The sequence below is a fragment of the Lissotriton helveticus genome, chromosome 4_1, assembly GCF_964261635.1.
Source record: "Lissotriton helveticus chromosome 4_1, aLisHel1.1, whole genome shotgun sequence".
NCBI lineage: Eukaryota > Metazoa > Chordata > Amphibia > Caudata > Salamandridae > Lissotriton > Lissotriton helveticus.
Genome location: NC_136063.1, coordinates 1,287,852,270 through 1,287,874,442, shown reverse-complemented (window position 1 = coordinate 1,287,874,442; position 22,173 = coordinate 1,287,852,270). Strand labels below are relative to the sequence as shown.

Sequence of the window (22,173 nt, the reverse complement as noted above, 5' to 3'; positions counted from 1 at the left end):
AAGGTTGCGGGCGTATCAAACCGAGAGGTCAAGAGAAATGAATATGCCTAGGTATTTGAAGCCTTCTGAAACTATCGGTATGGGGCAGTCTTGGGGTAGCGGGGGAGGGCCCCCACAGAGGACATATAGGAGGGATTTTTGCCAGTTGACTCGAAATCCAGAATATCTGCCGAAAACGTCTAAGATATCGAATACGGCAATCAATGATCGCTTAGGGGAGGTGTGATAGAGAAGGATATAATCCGCATATAGGGAGATACGGTCTTCCCAGTCTTCGGACCATCGCATCCCTTGGATCATTACATCCTTACGGATCCATGGAGCAAGGGTTTCAAGAGCCAGAGCGAACAGTAAGGGAGTGAGGGGATGCCCCTGGCGGGTTCCTCTACTAAGTGTGAAGGTCTCAGATTTTTTATTGTTTACAACCACTTGTGCCATGGGCGCACTGTACAGTAATCTTACCCATCTGCTGAAAATCGGGCCATACCCTAGTTTTACAAGTACTGCAAAAAGATATGGCCATTCAAGTGTGTCGAATGCCATAGTGGCATCTAGGGAAACTATGACTGCGTCTTCACATATGGCCGGTGCCCTACCCAGTACCCCATGCAAAAAGAACTATTGATGGACAGAATGCTGAACAATGTCACACATTCACCCCAGTACAGAGATCTGGGCCTAAATCCATTGTTTTTTTGCTCACCATGCCATTCCAGTTTGAACCCAGCCATATGCAAATCAGTCTTGACCCTGTGCCTCATGGGAACTTTCAAGCCCAAACTGCAAAGCCAGGTCCTCCCTGGACTGGAAACAAGCATCCTAGGACCGGTTTCGGGGTTTCACCCCTCTTCAGCCAGGATAGCTTGATTCCAGTGGCATGGAGAGCACAGGACTCGCGTCTCAGCATACCTGTCCCACTCGGGGTGACAAATGCAGAAAGAACTATTGATGGACAGAATGCTGAACAATGTCATACATTCTCCCCAGTACAGAGATCTGGGCCTAAATCCATCGTTTTTTTGCTCCCCATGCCATTCCAGTTTGGACCCAACCATATGCAAATCAGTATCCCATGCACTCTGCGCAGATTTAGGGCAGTGTTCCTCCTTGGCATAAACCCTGCTTGATCAGGATATACCAAGTCCCCTATCACCTTAATTAGTCTATTGGCGAGTACTTTAGCTAGGATTTTGGATTCTGCATTCAGCAATGAAATGGGCCGGTAGTAGGCGCAGTCTGTTTTGGGTTTTCCTTCTTTGTATATTGTGACAATGGTCGCAATTCTCTGATTAAGGGGCAATGATCCCTGTTTCAGACTGTCGTTATACATGGATTTCAAATATGGGGCTAATTTGTTAGGGCGGAGCTTATACAGTTCAATTGGGATACCGTTTGGGCCAAGGGCCTTACCCGATTGGAGCGCTCGTATCGCTAGTGCTATTTCGTCAGTGGTGAGGACGCTATCCATAAACGTTCGGTCAGCGTCAGAGAGGATGGGGAGGGAGATATCTTTAATGAGGTCTTAGGAGTCTGCGTCTCTGTATGGTGCCACTGAGCTGTAGACTGAGTGAAAGTGGGCTGCAAACTGATTGACTACATCTTGGGGGTCCGTTATGGGATTAGCGTCTCTAAGCTCCGGGACGAGCCTGCTAGCGTGCTCCTTTTTGTCAAGCCAGGCACTCAACTTCCAAGCTTTGTCACCTAAGTCATAGATCCGGCCCAGTCTTTCTTGTCCCATTAGTTTGGCACGATCAATGACTAGTGCCCGGTATTCGTCCCGGCGTAAACGGAGTGAACGGAGGGCCTCCGGCGTGGCAGAGTTCACGTCTTGTCTAAGACGATAAATCTCTTGCTCAACGTCGGAGATGTCTTTTAACCTGTCCTTTTTAGGTCTCGCCTAGCGATGCAGCGCAATGTGCTGCACGCGTAAGCGAGATCTATTGTTGCCGACTTGCTTAGCATGCGGGACAGGATAGGTGCACACGCGTGAAAGACATCAGCTGTGCACGCGTACGGCTCGGCTTGCAGCGTTATCTCAACGCCTGCTGGCACCATATGTGTGCACATCTGACAGCGCCCGGACATGCCATGCGCATGCTCACGGCGTCTCTTTGAGACAGCCAATGTGCACGCTCATGGCGTGGGTCCGCTAACAGAATGGGCGCCGGCAATTCATCCAGTTACGCTCTGACTCACTGGCTCGGGCTGGAGGTTCCCTGGCTGTCTCGTGGCATGCCGCGGGGCTCTCCTCTCCACTCGGGAGCTCAGTCTTGCCTGTAGTGCCATGCAGTCTGCCTCGCTCTTCACCCTGAACCTCTAATGGGACCTAGACTTCAGCATGGAGCATACTGCAGAGTTCTGGACGTCCTCCCCGGCGGTTCCTTCCTGTTTGTTTGGCAGGCCCTGCCCACGTCCCAACAAAGGCTGCCTGACTTCCGGTTTGCAGCATGCTCATTTGTAAGGTGAGACTGAGCACCTTCCCCTTAAAACTTGCCTTTCATGTTGTTTGCAATTCACTTTTAATCAATAGTGTTAAATTCACTATGGCACTCGAAAATGTATGCTTTGCCACACCAACATTACCTGTACCATGTGCTTTATAGAGATCTCTAGAGCCAGTAATCTGCCTTTGAGGCCCTGCATTTGGCCCGAAGTTTATTACCCTGTGAGTGTTTCTCTTTCATGCACAAGTAGTCAGTAGAGTCTGATCATGCAGGAAATCTGATTCAGTGCCTGTGAATGTAGGTGAATGGGCTGTCTCAGGGCTGGCTTCCCCTGGAGTCCAGCGCAGTCCACAGCATCTGACCTCTGTTTACGAGTACCTTCCTGTCTGCGAGCCACCCCCTCCATGTTAGATTATGAACCTGCTGCCATGGCATGTGAAGTCATCCCCTGTAGCGGGCGGTGGCCGCCTGGACAGGTGATGAATAATTTCCACGTCCTAGGCCACAAAACCCCCAGTCCACCACTGGACCTGCCCACCCTTGGTATATACAGGAAGGCAGTCGATCAACCTTTTACTGCTTTTTATTGCCCATCTAGAGCTAATGTAAAATAGGGTCTATCTACAGCATTGACTGATGGCTCTGTATGAAAATGTGTGAGCCTTGCATTGCACTTTGGTTCTAAAATCAAACATGGTTTTGTTACCAACTTGTCTTTGGCCAACTATATGGCAGCAGGTACCACATTAGGAACTATATTCTACGGAAATAAAATGCTTTCTATATTTATCCTGTTGCATATATAGCCTCAACAAAATTATGGTTTTACATTGAACCTGAGATGGCAGGTGCTCCTTAAAAAAAAAAAAAAGCATTTGCAATGCAATAGGTTTTGCATTTACGCAAGTTTAAGCTATTGCCATTGTAAATGACAATGTCTTTTATTTATGTTTTAAAAACCAATACCAAAATAAAAGGCATAGCCATTTACAATGCCAATAGCTCAAACTTGTGTAACTGCGAGACCTATTGCATTGCAAATGCTTTTTTGGTCCTGCTATTAGTGAAAGGGCCTGACCCCGTACCACTGATTTAAAGGCTTCCCATAGCATTTGAGGGGACTCGACAGTGTGTTCATTTTCAACAAAGAAGTCGTCAATAGACTTAATCAAGTCTTTACGTATTTTTGGGTTTTTGAGGTGCCAAGGATTTATAGGGGCAATGCGTCCTACTTGCGTGTGATCTAGAACTATGTTGACCCATAGGGGGGAGTGATCGGAAATACCCCTAGCAAGATGCCTGATCTCGTGGACGCCCGTGACTTGGGAAGCGGGGACAATTATGTAATCAAGATGGGAGAGACTGTTGTGTGCCCCAGAATGAAAGGTGTGCTGGATCTGGTCCGGGTTGTAAGTCCTCCATCCGTCCACTAATCCCATTGCCTCTAAAAAGCTAGAAAAAGAGTGTGCGGCCCTGGGGCAGTGTGCGAGAGGGGTGTCTATTTAGCGAGCCCGATAAGACTGAGTTAAAGTCACCGCCGAGCACAAGGTGCCCATCGGGCAGCATCAGCAGCATAGCACTGAGGTCTGTGAATGTACCAGTTTGTAGCCCTGGAGGCGCATATACCAACAGGAAAGTGATAGTTCGGCCCTCCTAAGTGCCCGTGACCCGGGCATACCTCCGTCGGTCATCTACATAGGTGGGCGTAATAGATAAAGGGAATACTTTTTTTGCATAATGCCCACCCCTCTTGAGTTGGATGCAAAGCCCGCGTGTGCCACCATTGAGTATCCCCACCTGTGCATTGCTTTACACATATTGCCGATAAGGTGAGTTTCCTGAAGCAATACAATGTCCGGTGATAGTCTCTTGATGTATTGCAACACGCACTCCTCTTAATTTTGTCCCCCAACCCGTTAACATTCCAACTTAAGATTTTAACTTCTTTGTTCAGCTGCGTACCCATTGACATAGATTTAGAGCGCGACAATTTGCTTCACAGACAGGGACTATACCATCGAGAGAATGCAAAAAACAAAAAAACAGAAAAAAACAATCCCACCCAACAACCCCCCACCCTGCTTTGCTGCATTCTGGGCTCCGAATTGCCCAAATTAATAAAAATGCAGAGAGCTTGTCGCCCAAAAGTACGTTTAAAAGAAGAACGTGGGGGGAGGCTTTAGTGCCCCTTTACCCCCCTTCCCTACCATAGCGAATCATTGATGCATTGTGTGGAGGAAAGTCAAAATAAAGAATATTAAGTTCTGCAGCAGTAAAGTAGACAGTTCAGCATCTTCCAACGTGTAGAGGCCGTAAGCAGAGCCCAGCTTGTGAAGATAGAAGATGGCTCGTGACCATCAAAGAACATCTGATGAAGATACACTGTCTGTTTCAATGGTCGTTGAAACTTCTTTCTGGCGAGTCCCTCCAGCCGTCCAGCCAGTCAGACGCCACCTTTGGTAAATCGAAGAAGTGGGTTTTTCCACCTGCCTCGACACGTAGAGGCGCGGGGAAGAGCATAGCATATTTCAGACCCTTGTCTCGTAACCTTTGTTTGACATCAAGGAACAAGCGTCTACGAATCTGAACCGCCCGAGTGAAGTCTGGAAAGAAGGTAATGTCTGAATTGTCCAGTCTGATCAGAGAAGCGACCCTTGCGACTTGGAGAATCGTGTCCCTGTCTCTGTAGTTAAGCAGCTGGGCCAGTATCGGGTGGGGCGGCGCTCCCGGCTTCGGGCGACCTCCGGGTACCCTGTGTGCCCTCTCGATCACAAACAGCTTGGACAGTCCCATGGGTTGTAGTTTCGTTGTGATCAGGTGTTCAAGAAACCGGTCTGCAGCGGAACCCTCCGATGTCTCTGGTACCCCAAGAACGAGTATGTTGTTGTGTCTTAGGCGCCCCTCATAGTCGTCCAGCTTGTCCTCTGTGAATTTATGGAACGCTTGAAGTTCCTTGATGTCAGTCTGCACTTGCGAAGTGTCTTCTACTAGACTGGCAATGGTGAGCTCAAGTTGTTTGACCTTTTCCCTATATTTTTTGAGGTCCGCCCTGATTTGTGTAACTTCAGAGGATAGGGCATTGATGGTCGTGCGAACCCCAGTGATTGCCGCCATTAAGTCATTCATTGTGGGCTCAGAGGGATCCTGTTCTGCACCGCTTTGTTGCTTGTCGCCTGTCCCCTTCCATTCAGGTAGGTCCGCCATTGGACAGGTGTATCGTTCAAGCCTGCTCTGTTGGGGCGTCTTTGCGCCTTTTGTAGTAGACATGGTGAGGCCTTTGGTCGCACGGAAGGTCAACCATGGGCCGGTAGATGAGGACACCTGGTCAGTCTCGCCACTCCAAGGCGCCAACACAGGACAATGTTCAGAGAGGTTCTTGAGGCAGGTCGCCCAGTGCCTAGTTCGCTATTAATCCATCACCACCCCCTTTTGTACCGCTTTTGACCGCCATAAGTGTGGCAGGGTATGCTCAGACGTGAGTCCCTTGCTCACTTTGCCACTGGATTCAAGCAAGCCGGGCTGAAGACGGCTGAAATGCCAGAAACCGGTCCTCGGAAGCTTGTTTCCGGTCCAGGGAAGGCATGGCTTGGCAGTTCGGGCTGGACTGTTCCCATGAGGCACAGGTCAGACTGATTTGCATATAGCCATGTCTGAACTGGGGTGGCAGAGTGGGATAAAGAACGGTGATGGATTAAACCCAGATCTTTTGACTGGGTGTGAGTGTTTGATTGGTCCAGATGCTCCGTCCATCACCACCCCCTTTTGTAACGTAGTTCGCTATTAAGGCACTTAATAACGGGTTCTGGCAGCGGTCCACACACTCCTCGTGGATTGTGGGGGTCTCCTCACCTCCAGCCAGCAAGCCTGTTGCAGCAAGCGTCAGATGTATGCACTCCAGCACGCAGGGGCCCAGATGTCGGCGCAACTCCTCTCGGAGCGTGCCACCTGCAGAGGCCCAGGCGGAGAAGCCGGAAAGAGGCAAGGGAGGGAGGGGGGGGGGGGCGGTACAGGGGGCCCCTAGTGTCCGGCACTGTCCAGGCGCGAAGAGCGATGGGCGCCCTGGCCTGCCCAAACATGTACATCCTGCACAGAGAGTGCTTTGCTGCGCCCGATAGAGCCCGACAGAGAAGGTCCCAGGGTCCAGGGCATTCAACGTCACCGCCCAGGTACCCTACTTGATCCCTGTGGCCCTTCTCGGAGGACTCAAGGGGGGCCTGCCAGTTCTTTAAGGGCTCACAGCCGGGGATATAGCCTCGCCGGGTGTCAGTACAATCAGCCAGGGGGGGGCCGAGCAGCGCGCGCCTCACGCCTGGTCAACACGAGACAGCCAGTGCACGCAGTGAAGGTCCAGCTCCGCTCCGATAACGATCTGCAGGTCTCCACCCCCGCTGGCAGCCTCACGAAGTTCCGGGTCAATACAGGGACCCCTCCCCGTCACATCGGGTCTTCAGGATCACAGGCGGGATGCGGGGTTGCAGCTCGCAGCATGTGGGATGTTGCGAGGTGTTGGCGAGCCTCGCATGCACAATCCACCACCCCAGGGGATGGGGGACGGGGGCACGCCGGCACCACCACGCAAGGTCCCGGCTTTTCCCACGCCTCAGGCCTCAAACGCCGTGCACGAAATCTCCGGCCCACGACATCAGCACCGGTCAGGGTTGCAGCGCTGGGCACCGCTACTTCTCCAGTTTGTGAATCAGCACCAGAATGTTGGATTTGTGTGGCGGATTTACAGCGTAGGGAAGGAGGGCTCCGAAGAAGTTGGTTCGCCGTGAAGCCACGCCCCCCTGAACAGAAATCTTGTCCTGACTCCTTGTGCATAGCATTCTCAGTGCCTAAAGTATGTTTTCTACTTGCAACTTTTGTTTGTAATCCATGTTATATTGTTGCTCTGGGAACTTTGGGCACCACCTGAGTTTCTTGTTTGAAAGGCCTCATAAAACATCCGTCATTGAGTGGAGTCATTTGTAAATACTGTGTACTCCTTGAAAGAGATGTGGGATGACTAGGGTAAACTGGTGATGGTGGAGGTCTCTGACCGCAGGCTTGATCCAGTCGCGAACCTTCAGAAACCTGTGATTGGGTAGGCTGCTGTGTGAAGGATACTTTTCCGGGAGATGGGGTAAGATTCTGACACATCTGTCAATTGGGTTTGGCCTCCGTCAATATGCAGGAGGAACAGAGCTTCTAAAGAAGTTCTGAAATCTATTCCAGGAATGAAAATGTTTGCTTTCCGAATAGGCAATAGCTGGTGCCAGTTGGGTCTTGAAACTGAGGAAGTTGATAACGTAGAAGCTAAATGACCTGCCACTATTTACCAGACTCAGTTTAAATTCATGCAGGTTCATTTTTGAAAATATAGATATTTATATTTATCAGGTTTGTAATTTTCACTCATCTAGTTATAACAAAGTCAACCGCAACCTATGGTATCAGGGCTACAATACAACTGTCTTCAGAAAGTCAAAAGTTGTAATCTGCACTACGCACCTATTGTAATTGAAACACAAGTACAGTTTTAGCTAGGTTCCTTAATGAGCGAACGTTTTGATTTGGGTTTTTTATTTGCCATTTTGTTACAGGTGGAATGATGACCAAGTTTGTTTTTTATTGGACTGAGTTTTGGGTACTGTTTAAAAATCTGGGTGTGGATGGTATGAGGTAGTTCTTAAGACAGTCAACGTTGTATACACGTAATTTTTAGGCACACATATTCACATATTAAAGTCCATTTCTGCAAGAAGAACTTCAGGTAGAGGTTGAATATAGAAAAACCAAAGGTGGTGATGGACGGAGCGTTGACAATACAAACACTCACCCCCAGTCAACTGATCTGGGTTTAATCCATCACCGTTCTTTAGCTCACTCCGCCACCCCAGTTCAGACATGGCCATATGCAAATCAGTCTGACCCTGTGCCTCATGGGAACAGTTCAGCCCGAACTGCCAAGCCATGTCTTCCCTGGACCGGAATCAAGCTTCCCAGGACCGGTTTCTGGCATTACAGCCGTCTTCAGCCGGGCTTGCTTGACTCCAGTGGCAAAGTGAGCAAGGGACTCACGTCTGAGCATACCCTGCCAACTTAGGGCGAACAAAGAAAAACCAAAGGTGGTGATGGACGGAGCGTTGACAATACAAACACTCACCCCCAGTCAACTGATCTGGGTTTAATCCATCACCGTTCTTTAGCTCACTCCGCCACCCCAGTTCAGACATGACCATATGCAAATCAGTCTGACCCTGTGCCTCATGGGAACAGTCCAGCCCGAACTGCCAAGCCATGTCTTCCCTGGACCGGAATCAAGCTTCCCAGGACCGGTTTCTGGCATTACAGCCGTCCTCAGTGGCAAAGTGAGCAAGGGACTCACGTCTGAGCATACCCTGCCAGGTTGAATATCACAAGAGAGAAGATTAAACCTTGAGAGAGGCCGCAGATCACAAAGGGACACAAACTCAGCCTGACTCCCAAAGAAACACAAAAAAAGGGGGCAGGGTAGGAATACTCTGATCCCTAGGCCTGGTGGTGGGGTCCCACAGGGACATTGTCGGGGGCCAAACCTTTGTTTAAAAAAAACAAAAAAAATTCCTGAAATTCTTGGAGGATCCTCGTATCTGCAGGAAAAAAACACAGTCACGGTTCCCAGTACTTTGGTTTTACTAGCCCCCCCCGGTGTGCCAGGTCCCGGGGGAATGCTTTTTATATAGCTAGGGTAAGGTGAGCGCACGCAACCTGACCGGCCGATTTCGGCCCCGGGAGCCCCACCCCTTGGGGCCCAGCCATAATACTAATGGTGAGGGGGCTGCGCGGCCTCCTCCTGGAGCCGTTAATTGTCCTTGGGAACCCATCCCCCAGAGCCAGCTCCTGCTATGTCCCAGGGTGCCCAACCCTGGGACATAGCGGATTCCCTGCCTGCACTACTGGAAATTCTGTGAAGTTTTCTTCTTGGCTGAAACAGCTCCTGAATGATCAAGAAATTGTTGCTTGATAGTCTTGCTTACCCAAAATTACTCAACAGCAGGCCATATTCCTAGAAGTTCATATAACTGATGAGGAGGTGTCATATCAAGGGCCATTCACTTGAATTCCCAGGACTTTTGCGGAAGCAAAAATTTTCTACCACTTCACCGTGAGGTTAATCCTTAGTATCAGAAGAGACGACTGACACCAGCGACTGTTCTTGGGATAAGAACGATTAGGGAGAGAGAGAGACACAACGATGATTCAGGTATACCTGGATCTCCTGTGGAAAGAATGACAAGTGTGTGATGACCTTTCAAGTTCTAGTGGTAAGGCGCACTCCTACTGCCTGAATGCTACTCTGTGATAAAATAACACAATCACTTTTGCCAACCATACATGAATGCTCTACAGTCAGTTTTAACATGATTTTCTTACCCCCCGCCCCTTCAATTATGTGTGGTTTATCTCCACAATCCTCAAACCCACTTGTTGAGACCATCATTGAATTTACCCGTCTACTCTCAGTAAGGAAAAGTTAGACTTGGACGAAAGAATGCTCTTTTTTAAATACGGTTCACTTAGAGAGTTTTTTGACTGTTAGTCCTTGAGGTGCTATCGGACAAGAATTACTGAAAGAAATCAGAGTCCCCTGGGGGATCCTTTGACTATTAATTCTTGCACTGAATCCTAAGTGTGTAATTTTAGTTTCTTCACGGAAGATAATGATCTTATTAACTTTTACGGTATGTTACTTCACATAATTTGCCCTTTTTGTTTTTTACTTTTTCTTCCGCTAAATGTTCCTCATTTAAACTCCAACTGTAAAGGTGTCCTTGAAGAAAGGAGAAATCAAAAATGAGAGGTGCTGGGCTAGTGCACTAACCTGAGGTCCGTGTAATGGGTCGCAGTAGCTGGAGCCCTGCGGTGAGAGAATGATGTCACAGTCGAAGCGAGGGAGGCGCAGCTGCGCCAGCTGAACAACCAGGTTCCAGAATTCAAGGTTGTATAAAGTTGTCTCACAAGGATTGGGATTCCAAGAACATTGCAAGCCTCCTGCTTCAGGCGACAGTGTCCAAGTTGCTCTGGTCGCAGCTGGCAGGGTTCGGAACCCATGGACAGTGCTGACGAGAAACACAGTTCTCTCGTCAACTGGAGTGACTAAGCCAAGCAGACGGCCACACTTTAAATATCGATTAGAAGACAGTCTCCAGTACGAAACAGGGGCAGGAAACAGAGGCCCTTAGTTAGTGAGAAGTTGTTGTACGAAGAATAACAGAATACGATATGCTCTGGCAGGAAAGGAGAGCAGCGGGGAACAGAGGTCTTTAATTGTTCAACAGTCTATAATTAGACAGAAGCTGTCATGCAAGAAAAAATATCAGACTTTCTATCAGGAAACAAGGACTGCAGGAAACGGAGGCCTTTAATTGATTGCTCAACAGTGCATGGTGTTTTAACAAAAATACCGGGCACTTGTACTTCATTAAACAGACTTGTTTATAGTGTACAGCATGCCGTTTAAATTAAATACTGAGCAGAGAATGCAAAATAAAGTACGTAGCAGAGTACATGGCAGCTACATAATTGGAAAATAGTGATGACAACAGGGCTCATACAGCACAAGCTGACCGGAGTATGAAAGGACGTATATTTGGCCATTCATAATCTTAAGACAGAGTAAAGACCATGGCCCAGATGGCTTTACAGGTAACTTTAATAAAACATTTCCGTTGCTTTTACTTCCTAAAGTTACGACTCTCTGTAACCACTTTACAGTCTTAGATGTGGCTGACACGCATATCAAATTATCCTTAAATATGGCAGGAGCCCTCTCCTTTGCTCCTTATGTAGCCTAATAGCCCTCATAAAAATCTATACTTCAATCTGTCAATACAGTTTATAGGTTTGAAAAAAAAATAATTCCAGATTTAATCCACTTGTATGAGTTGGGCTTGTTAGAGACAGGCAGGTACATAATAATAATAGGCACATAGTTCACCTGTTTCAAAAGTCTCAGAGAAATAAAATACTGGTATCTCTAGATGATGAAAGGGTCTCTGGTGAGGTGGAGTGGGAGTATTTGTAGGTCCGGCCCAAATTCCCTTAAAATAGCAGTGACTTTCTTCTGTAGTCTTATAACTAATAGTGTTTTCATGGTTGGATGTCCGGTTTATTAAAGCCAAAAAGGGGGATTAGGCAGAGCTGCCCCCCCCCCCCCCGTTTTGCCAATTCCTAATTCTGTAGGGTATCTAACTTCTTATGTTTACTATCAGTCTCATGACGTTCAGAACTTGACATTTGTGTCAGAACAACATAGGCTAATCTGGTTCACAGATTAGTCACTCTTGCTAGGTAGCCCACTGGCATTCCTTCCGGTACTGATTTCACAGCTCCAAATATTCTACACCTACCAGGATATCGAACTTATATTGGGAAATCTGAAAGTACATTGTGTGTCGAAATTAAAGTTACACTGTTAATATCAGACCTAGCCACACCCAATTATCCTCTTCTTATTGAACATCTACATAGACCAGAGAAGATTGTCCTCTGTATTGTTTTTTTTCCCCGCTAAGTAGAGTTCAGAGTACAGATTGATGTACTGCTTACAGTCCTGTTTTTTTTTCTCCATCAACTCATGATAAAATTATTGCAGTAAGAGCACAGCTGTATGTATGGCATATAGCTTTGGGCAACCCCCCTACCCCCTAAACCAATAGTTCCCAAAAGGGAGAACTGTTGGCTCTGCTTCTGCTAGTTTAAGAAAAGGTGGCAACCCTGTGGGCATTCATATTTGTAAACTTGTCTAATTTTCGGTCAACAGCTATCTTTTGGATCCTTGGGTGGTGGACGTAATAAAAGATCGTAACACGATCCTTTCTGTTATGGACCCATGAAAAAGTTATTCCCTTATTTGGAAACTCCTCTGAGGATTCTTTCAGGCATAGCGTTGGTACTGTTCAGCATCAAATGCATCAATGGGAGTATGTTTGGGTCTACTACCAAAAAATACACTATTTTCTGGTTTATTGTAGAGACAAATACCACATATCCAAAAAAGTAAGAAATGTTCACTATGGTTCAAAATAACCTTTGAAGTTGTGAGGACGTAATCTGCTTTATTTTATTCATAAATCTATCAGTATGGTCGAAATGTACTACATCAAGTATTCATCGTTAGTTCATTCATCATCAAAATTCATCCTAATGCATTTTGTAGTACATGCGAGTTGGTATTCTAGTCATTCTTAGGAATGCTTACTGCTTCTATTCTATATTCCATGTTCTACTCTGCCTTCTCTTTGTATGTTCCACTCTGTGGCAGTTTACTGGTTGTTGCTGCCGTGGGTGGTCTGCTCTTACGCTGTCTCCTGTCTTGAATAAAGAAATCTGCAGAAGTCATCTACTGTCTCTGGACCTCATTTACTACAGTATTTTGGCGACGTTTCCTGAACCCATGCACCGTTTCATCACCTCGTGACTTCAAAGACTTAAGAGCAGACCTGATTTGAGCTGAATCCCTGTATACGCTTCACATCCTGCCTAAGAAGATCCGACGGCTTCACATAGGACTTCACAACGGAACCGGCAAGTTTTTACCTGCTTCTGTCTCCGTTCTCTTCATTTAGTCCTCCTGCCGTCTCCCTTCGGGCTGTCTCCTGCTCCTTCGGCGTCTCTTCACTAATGATGACGCATTAGAACCTTCCACAGGACTCAGCGATTCTGCCTGTGACGTCTGTTTGTGCTCCTCTCCCTCTGCGTGATTCTCACTGCAACGCGCCGCGTCTCTCAGACAATCAGCGCGTTTGAGTGTCTACGTCATCACGCTGGGAGCCATTTTGGATTTCCATGGTTACAGATTCAACTCCAGCAACACAACGACGATGCGCTCGTCTTATGCGCATTCATGACAAGTAAACCTTCAATTTAATTACTGTTTGTAGCGCTTTTTCTGGAATACGTTGCTTTAATTAACTCTTCGTTTATTTCTTGAAACATTTCCGCTTTTTTTTTATCGTTGTTTTGTCATTTCCGCAATTAATAACATTAATTCTGTGCTTCTCACCACAACTTAAATATGTCTGAGCAGCTTCCCTTTCAGTCTGGCTCTGTTGTTCTGCCGCCCAGTTTTCTTTCTTCGCCTGGCCAGCCCAGCAAATCATGGGAGGACTGGTTTCCCATGTTTGAGAACTACCTTGATGCGTTGGATGCCCAAGAATTCTCTGCCAAACGCAAGAAGGCACTTCTTTTGGGTTCTCTTGGTAAGGAGGGACAACGCGTCTTCAGGTTCTTACCGCAAGTTCTTTTAGCTGGTGCACAAGCCCCGTTGGATGAGTATAAGGAGGCTGTGTCTCGTCTTGAGGTCAGGTATGCCAAGGAGGAGAACCTTGTCATGAACAGATATAAATTTTACACCAAAAGTCAAAAAGCTGGTGAGAGCATAGACGACTTTGTCTCTAGATTGCGCGAAATGTCAGTGAAATGCAAATTTGGCAACATGACGGATGAGCTGATCAGGGATCAGCTTATCGTACAATGCAATAACAAAAAGATCCAGGAACGCTTTGGGCAGCGAAGAATCCCAATCTGCAAACGGCAATTGATTTGGCAAAGGTTGTTGAACAGTCCCAGGGGTGTATGAGAGAGCTGGAAAAGAGAGCTACTTCAAGTGACGTTGGTGAGGTGTCTTGTCATTCGTACATGCTTCCAAGTCAGGAAGATGATGACCAAGACGAAGTTGCTCTCCTTAAACAGAGAAAGTTCTTCAACAAGAAAACTGTTAATGTTAAGAGTAATAGCACTGTTAAACCCCTTCCTTCTAGGCAATGTCTTAGATGTGGTAGTCTTGCACATGCTTCCGATTCAAAGTTTTGTTTTGCAGCTAAGCAGGAATGCATGAAATGTGGTAAATTGGGGCATTATGCTCGTGTTTGCAGAAGTAGAGCTCGTCCTTCTGTTTCATGTGTTAGTGACATATCAGTGGGTAAGGATGACACTGACAAGATTTTGGTGGTTGGTAATGACTCTGATCTTCAACGTGAAGACCACAAACGCAAAAATAGACCTAAGGCTCTTTTCATTATCAATGATAAAAATGTTTACTTGATGGTGGACACTGGTTCGCGTTACACCATCATTCCCAACTCCCTATTTGTTGACTTGTGGGGTATGGGTCCTCTTTTTCCTACAGATATTTCTCCCGGTGGGTATCAGGGTGAGCCACTGAACATCCTTGGGTACTTTGAGGCTAACATTGTGTTCTCTACGAGACAAATTTTTGGGAAAGTATATGTCTCAGAGTCTGGTCCTGCTATCCTCGGTTGGATACACCAATATGACCTTTGCATTGTTGTGAATCCTCTAGCTGATCCTCAGGTCATGGTCGTGGAAGACACTGAGTTATTCTCTTTACTCTCTAGATTTGAAAATGTTTTCGGTGAGAGTTTGGGTCGGCTCAAGGGGTATTCACATAAAATAATAATCAAACCTAACTCAATCCCCGTTCAACACAAGGTGAGACGCATTCCTATCATCATTAGGGATGAGGTCAAGGGTCTTCTTGATGACATGTTTAGTCCTCCTGCCGTCTCCCTTCGGGCTGTCTCCTGCTCCTTCGGCGTCTCTTCACTAATGATGACGCATTAGAACCTTCCACAGGACTCAGCGATTCTGCCTGTGACGTCTGTTTGTGCTCCTCTCCCTCTGCGTGATTCTCACTGCAACGCGCCGCGTCTCTCAGACAATCAGCGCGTTTGAGTGTCTACGTCATCACGCTGGGAGCCATTTTGGATTTCCATGGTTACAGATTCAACTCCAGCAACACAACGACGATGCGCTCGTCTTATGCGCATTCATGACAAGTAAACCTTCAATTTAATTACTGTTTGTAGCGCTTTTTCTGGAATACGTTGCTTTAATTAACTCTTCGTTTATTTCTTGAAACATTTCCGCTTTTTTTTTATCGTTGTTTTGTCATTTCCGCAATTAATAACATTAATTCTGTGCTTCTCACCACAACTTAAATATGTCTGAGCAGCTTCCCTTTCAGTCTGGCTCTGTTGTTCTGCCGCCCAGTTTTCTTTCTTCGCCTGGCCAGCCCAGCAAATCATGGGAGGACTGGTTTCCCATGTTTGAGAACTACCTTGATGCGTTGGATGCCCAAGAATTCTCTGCCAAACGCAAGAAGGCACTTCTTTTGGGTTCTCTTGGTAAGGAGGGACAACGCGTCTTCAGGTTCTTACCGCAAGTTCTTTTAGCTGGTGCACAAGCCCCGTTGGATGAGTATAAGGAGGCTGTGTCTCGTCTTGAGGTCAGGTATGCCAAGGAGGAGAACCTTGTCATGAACAGATATAAATTTTACACCAAAAGTCAAAAAGCTGGTGAGAGCATAGACGACTTTGTCTCTAGATTGCGCGAAATGTCAGTGAAATGCAAATTTGGCAACATGACGGATGAGCTGATCAGGGATCAGCTTATCGTACAATGCAATAACAAAAAGATCCAGGAACGCTTTGGGCAGCGAAGAATCCCAATCTGCAAACGGCAATTGATTTGGCAAAGGTTGTTGAACAGTCCCAGGGGTGTATGAGAGAGCTGGAAAAGAGAGCTACTTCAAGTGACGTTGGTGAGGTGTCTTGTCATTCGTACATGCTTCCAAGTCAGGAAGATGATGACCAAGACGAAGTTGCTCTCCTTAAACAGAGAAAGTTCTTCAACAAGAAAACTGTTAATGTTAAGAGTAATAGCACTGTTAAACCCCTTCCTTCTAGGCAATGTCTTAGATGTGGTAGTCTTGCACATGCTTCCGATTCAAAGTTTTGTTTTGCAGCTAAGCAGGAATGCATGAAATGTGGTAAATTGGGGCATTATGCTCGTGTTTGCAGAAGTAGAGCTCGTCCTTCTGTTTCATGTGTTAGTGACATATCAGTGGGTAAGGATGACACTGACAAGATTTTGGTGGTTGGTAATGACTCTGATCTTCAACGTGAAGACCACAAACGCAAAAATAGACCTAAGGCTCTTTTCATTATCAATGATAAAAATGTTTACTTGATGGTGGACACTGGTTCGCGTTACACCATCATTCCCAACTCCCTATTTGTTGACTTGTGGGGTATGGGTCCTCTTTTTCCTACAGATATTTCTCCCGGTGGGTATCAGGGTGAGCCACTGAACATCCTTGGGTACTTTGAGGCTAACATTGTGTTCTCTACGAGACAAATTTTTGGGAAAGTATATGTCTCAGAGTCTGGTCCTGCTATCCTCGGTTGGATACACCAATATGACCTTTGCATTGTTGTGAATCCTCTAGCTGATCCTCAGGTCATGGTCGTGGAAGACACTGAGTTATTCTCTTTACTCTCTAGATTTGAAAATGTTTTCGGTGAGAGTTTGGGTCGGCTCAAGGGGTATTCACATAAAATAATAATCAAACCTAACTCAATCCCCGTTCAACACAAGGTGAGACGCATTCCTATCATCATTAGGGATGAGGTCAAGGGTCTTCTTGATGACATGTTGAGTTCTGGTGTCATTGAACCTGTAGAGGCCTCCCCTTGGGTTTCGCCCATTGTCGTCACCAAGAAGTCTGAAGGCAAGCTCCGTTTCTGTGTCGACCTCAGGTCTCTCAACCACTGTGTTGTTGCTGACACCTTCCCACTACCTAATATATCTGAACTAGTTACTACTCTCAATGGGGCAACATTTTTCTCAAAATTGGACCTCAGGAGTGCATACCATCAAATTGACTTACATAAGGACTCTAAATCCCTAACAGCTTTCATCACTCCGTGGGGTACCTTTCAGTTTACTCGTCTGCCCTTTGGCCTTAAGTCAGCAGCTAGCGTTTTTCAACGCATGGTGTCAGGTATCTTCGAAGGTGTGCCGAAGGTGGTCTACTTTCAAGACGACATCCTGATTTATGGTCTTACTGAATCCCAGCACAATTTCACTCTCAGTGTTGTCCTTGAAAAGTTATCTGATGCTGGTCTAACTTTACGCAAGGACAAATGTTTGTTTGGTGTGCGTGAAGTAGACTATCTGGGCTACACCATTACTTCCTCTGGCATAAAACCCAAAAGAAACTTGTGTGAGGCTATACGTTCTGCACCCTCACCTTCTGACAAAGACCAGCTGCGTTCCTTTATGGGATTAATAGAGTATTATTCTAAGTTTATACAAACATTTTCTGATAAGACTGTGTGTATAAGATCTTTGCTCAAACGGGGTGTGGGTTTTTCTTGGGGACCGGAACAAGAAAAATGTTTTGTAAACATCAAAAATGAGATTTGTGATGCCAAAATGTTATCTCCCTTTGATGTACATAATAGGTCTATTGTCACTGTTGATGCTAGTGCACATGGTCTGGGGGCTATGCTGTCTCAATTGAGTGGGGGATCAGAAGTCACCATTGCTTTTGCTTCCAGGACCCTAACCGATACAGAGAAGAACTATTCCGTTATCGAAAGGGAGGCATTAGCTGCCTCTTGGGCTGTTGAATACTTCCGTACTTATTTGTGGGGCATGAAGTTTACTCTGCGATCTGATCACAAGCCCCTGATCAAAGTCCTTTCTCCTGGCGGGGCGGGAAAGGGTTCTGCCCGGCTTATGAAGCTGGCGGCTAGATTACAAGAGTTTCAGTATTCGGTAGAGTACATTCCAGGTTGGAGAAACGTCCAAGCCGATTGCCTTTCGAGACTGTCTATGGATTGGCGTTCTCCTCATAATTCAGTTGTGTCGTTAGACTTGGATGATGTAGCTGTGGCCTCGCTTGAAGATGCTGTTTTTCTGGGTGAAGGTGTTTTCTCTTCCAGTGACTGGTCTAGAGAAATGTCTGTTGATGCTACTCTTCAAGAGGTCATCAAACTTATAAGATTGGGGTCTAGACGAGAGAGTTCTGTTTCTGCTGCTGTTCGGCCTTACATTAAGGTCTTAGATGATCTTTCTATTGTTGGGGATATTCTTTTTAAAGGTGAGAAATTTGTACCTCCCTTTGGGTTAAGGACCAAGTTATTAGCTTTGGCACATGAGGGGCACATGGGCCAGACCCTTACCCAAAGACGTCTTAAGGATCACTTCTGGTGGCCTGGTGTTGACTCCCAAGTTGTGGACTGGGTTGAGAATTGTTCTCTCTGCAGAGAAGGAGAGAAGCGGTTGAAAACTGGTCCAAAGCTGGCTGATGGTGCGCACATTTTTTCTCCAAATTTGCCCTGGCACACCATTGCCCTTGATTTCATTGGCCCAATGGGTGAGTTAGGGGAGAATGACAGATTTGCAATTGTTGTTATTGATGTTTTCACCAAATGGTTGGTTGTTCATTTTACCAATGATATCACTGCTTCCAACTCCATCAGGTTTCTGGGAAATCTCTTTAAGGATGAGGGTTTGCCTTCTGTCTTAATCACAGACAATGGTCCACAGCTCACCTCCAAGGACATGCAGATCTTCTTGAAGGACTGTGTTGTCTCCCATCACCATACTTCTTTATACAACCCTCAAGGAAATGCTGTTTGCGAAAGAGCCAATAAAGTTGTCAAGGGTATTATACAGATGGCATCCAGTGGTGGTCATATTGTCAGGAAGATAGTGAACGAGATGTTATGGGCATATCGTACCACTCCTTTGGCTAGTGGAGATTTGTCTCCATTTCAGTTGATGAGAGGACGTGATCCTGGTTTAAAGTTATTTCCGTCCTGGATGAGAGATGTCGTTACTCTGCAGGCTCAGGGTAATTTTCCAGATGATCTTAAAACTGATGTTGCTGAATCCAACCCCAATTTCACTTCTTCTCCTCCTTTTCTTGTGGGAGATTTGGTCAAAATCAAATTGGGAAGGTTACAAAAAGGTTTGTCCAAGTTCAAGGGTCCATTTAAGGTTAAGAAAGTACTCAACCACTTTGTCATTCTAAATAATGGCGAATGCTGGAACTTCAGGAGAGTTGCTCTTTACAAGAGACAAAAGGGTTCTTCCTCTTTGGGTTCTTCCTCTTTGTTTTCTTTACACTCTGATGGTTCTGCTTCTACTCCTTGTTCTGATGATTCTGTTACTAGTGGTTATTTGTTGGCCAATGACACTGATGATCAATTACCTTCAAATGGTGCGTCCATTGGTTCTCATGCACAAGATGAAGTCATTGTTTCTGGTGCGGGTGATGCTCCTGTTCTGTTGCAGGGTCTTGTCCCTGTTCAAAGTTCTTCTCTTTCTGCACGTCCTCTTAGGCCTCGGCGGCCTCCTACTTACCTGCAAGATTTTATTTGCTAAGTTTCATTTATTCTTTTGTTTTTTTTTCTTTTCCCGTTTTTTGTTTCTCAAACAACAGAAAGGGAGAAGATGTGTAGTACATGCGAGTTGTTATTCTAGTCTTTCTTAGGAATGCTTACTGCTTCTATTCTATATTCCATGTTCTACTCTGCCTTCTCTTTGTATGTTCCACTCTGTGGCAGTTTACTGGTTGTTGCTGCCGTGGGTGGTCTGCTCTTACGCTGTCTCCTGTCTTGAATAAAGAAATCTGCAGAAGTCATCTACTGTCTCTGGACCTCATTTACTACACATTTCAACTTTTATGACTTTCTGTGATTTTATACAGTGAGACAATTAGCAAGTCAGGCATGTTTCTCCAGGCTTCATGTAAACTGTATTGTATGTTGAATGTGATCTCACCTCAAACTTACTTGCTTCTAGGAAGAAATGAATGCTTCTCTTATACTCCTCGATATGAGACCTAGGAATGTCTTTAGTGAGAGTCTGCAGTGTCTTGCTGCATGTTTTTTATTTATTGAAAAATACAACAAAAGTTGTTCAAAAAACAAAAATAATGCTATTGAATTGTGGACACAATATTGTTATTACGATTGTCAAAATCATACTAGAAAGGTGAAATATTGAATTGCTAACACATATTGAAAAATGAGAACACACTGCCATAGTTGTTCACAAGCCTTCCAGTCATACACCGGGCAGAATAGTTTCATTGTCATACTCCTTTCATCCCTACATTGTCTCTAGAGTAGATAATACATCGATTTGCCTGGAAAGAGCATTTGCATTGGGAGTAGTCTTTCCGCTTCTCCACCTGAATTTTTTTTATCTTTTGGGCATGTTCCCCACTTCAGTTTCAGTTTGAAAAGCTTTATTCGATCATTAAAAACAATCCTAAAAGCACATAAAAACACAATAAGTTTAACATGACGATAAAATAGGGGGGCATCAATCATGGGCAATGACCATTGGTTAATTAAAAGAAAAGACCATGCTTTTCCTAGCAGCCACAGATTTCAAGATATAAACAGCTGTAAAAAAACACACATCAGGTTCATCAAGTGCAAATAACAGCCTCATAGCAGAATTAACAGACAACACAGAATATTTTTTAAAAAGTGGCTTAAGATAAGTAATACGAAAGTACAAATACAGAGGGCAAATAAACAAAAAGTGCACAGTACTTTGCTTCGTGCTCCCATCACATGTGCAGAGAACAGAAGGATGTTTTTTTATACAGGGTAAGGCCACCAAATCGTGTACAATATCTAATCTTAACCTAGTGAGGACGTACCGATGAGAGGGCCAAGTGACCTCCTTTAAATACTTTGGAAAGCCAGAACTAGCCAAATTGTTATCATAATAAAATTGATGGGTTACGAGCTGGCTTGAGGCGTCACTACGCCGTTTGGCTTTTTCCCCCAGATATGCAAGTTTTAGCTCCTTCTTGGGGATATCAATAACACTGGCTGGATCTTCTAAAACGTTCATATGTCTTTAAAAGATGTTACCACATAATTAAGCCAGGGGATCAAGGAGCATTTGTCCAAAGGGAGACAATCATTAATGGTTCTCCTAGTAAAGCCTGTTTCCTCCTTGGCCCATATCGATCGCCAGGCTAGTAGGGGTCTTAGTCCAATGAGGTCTGTTAAATACTCCAACCTTACTTCCTGGTGTGTCAGCCCAGTAGAGGCAGATGTTGGGAGGCAGAGGGGTTTTAAAAAAATGTGTTTTCCTCTACTTGCAGATCCCCATGAGGACAATGCCCCCAAACTCCAGAACCATAAAGAGCTACTGAAACACATCTATGATGATATATATGCAACATGTCATGTACACGTCGACTACCCAGTTTGGAAGCAAATTTAAAAATACCAAAGGCACTTTTGCCCATCTTAGCTTTGACGTTAAAAATCTCCTGTGTCCACATGCCACTACTGCTAAAGGTAATGCCCAGGTAGCAGAATTTATCTACTACCTGAATTGTTTGCTCTTCGATCTGGAAAGATCTTAATTTCCTTACTTTTTTTCCACATGACATAATAAATGTTTTGGAATTATTGATCTTCAATTTCCTGCCCCTAATGAAATCTGAAAATCTATCGATAAGTCTCTGTAAGCCTAAAGGTGTTCTTGATAAAAGGACCGTATCGTCTGCTTAGAGCAGCACAGGAATTGCTTGGCCCGCAGCTTGTGGTGCGTCAGAGTTAACCAATTTCAAATCAGTATCAATGGCATTGATAAAAAGGGAGAAAAGGAGAGGAGCAAGGACACAGCCTTGTCTAATACCAGACTTAACATCGATGTTATTGGTGCATTCCCCCGCTTGACAAAAACGTATCCGAGCCGATAGCTTAGTGTACATTCCAGCCAAAAAGTGAATGATTGCGACGGGGGCGCCCAAATCTAATAGGGTGGTCCACAGTAAAGCGTGGGTCCACAGTAAAGCGTGTTCCCCACTTATTGTAACACCTGTGCCAAAATGAAGTAACTGTACATTTAGAAGTGTGTG

The 22,173-nt window shown here is 45.6% G+C and overlaps 1 protein-coding gene across 2 annotated transcripts in view; it reads left to right on the top strand.

The window, feature by feature from the left end:
• BLOC1S4 (biogenesis of lysosomal organelles complex 1 subunit 4) overlaps positions 1–22,173 on the top strand; it is a 108,682-nt gene that overhangs the window by 38,168 nt on the left and 48,341 nt on the right. The window lies entirely within an intron of this gene.